Consider the following 1,317-nt stretch of genomic DNA (forward strand, 5'->3'; position numbering starts at 1 on the left):
TTGTTGGCTGTCCTCCTGAAGAATATCGTACCTAATTCTATCTAACAGGCACGTTAATTCGTCAAAATCCCGACTTGGTTGGAGAGCCCTGCCCATAACGCTTCAAACATCCTCTGCTGGGGAGAGATCTGGGGCTCTGTGTGCCCCCCTGACGATTGCCCGGTTCTCACGTTCCGTCACTTCTCTAGGTCGACCGATTCCTTCTTGATACCGTGACCGGCCATGGTTCACCCGTTACAGGCAACACCGTCGAATAGTGACACTGATCCTACTCAAATGTCGAGCGATTCGTCGTTTACTCCAACCGGCTTCTCTGAGCCCAACTACACGTCCTCTCTCGAATGGTGACAGCTGCGTTTATTGTTTACGTGCCTTTCTACGACCCGCATTTACTGTCCAGATGAATACACGAAATGTAATTCTGAAAGACTTTATGCCCTGGTATCAATATATCTCCTGTTTACTATCTATGTCGTCTGCGTGGATTGCGCTGCAACGTTACACATCCACCCATCGGCCGCTATTTGTGATCATTTTGCATAACTTCTTCGCGGGAAGATTTTTTTTTTCATTTTTTGTCTTAGAGTGTCCACCGGGAGTCACAAAAGGAGCATTGTTTTTGGGCCGTGATGCTATAATAATACGAGTGTGAGACTCTTCACCGCTTGTTCAAGATCGACGTGCTGCGACACCCAGAAATCTGCAAGAAACAACAGTAGGTGATAACCGAGAGAAGTGGAACCGGTGTCTATGAAGAGGAGAGGCCAGCCGTGCTACGCGCTACCAGAAGAAGACATTCTCCAGCGGCCGGCGCGACGCGGCGGGCAGCCTCTGTATGTTAATGCGGAGTTCCTTCCCAAAACTGTCGGGACCCCTGCTGCTCTGCGCCATCCCACGCTGGCAGCTACGGGATAAGGACAGGTGCATTATGTCTTCTGTTCTAAAGGAATCTCGCTTGTTGCAAGGGTCCTACACTCTACTATTCTGGAAGAGGAGTTGTATCTACTAAGTTGTTCCCGTATCGACGGATTTGATCACTCCTCTCTTGTTATTTATAAAAGTCGCGGAAGAACATCTGCGCTGCTGTTCAAGCGCTGCGTGTTTTTGTTACCTCGATCAGACCATAGTACGTCGTGTAACAACGTCCCTGTCGGCGAATGAACTGTTAATCGATTACTGGTTAGTATTCACTGCTATAAGACTGAAACTGCTTTTGCTCCTAATCCGCGGCTTTGTCTTAACCTGCGAGACGTGGGCCGTGTTCTGACTTTACCGCCCACGGACCTGTAACAATCAAAACGAAATCCGAAAAATCTC

Source organism: Schistocerca piceifrons, chromosome 1, assembly GCF_021461385.2.
Source record: "Schistocerca piceifrons isolate TAMUIC-IGC-003096 chromosome 1, iqSchPice1.1, whole genome shotgun sequence".
Lineage (NCBI taxonomy): Eukaryota > Metazoa > Arthropoda > Insecta > Orthoptera > Acrididae > Schistocerca > Schistocerca piceifrons.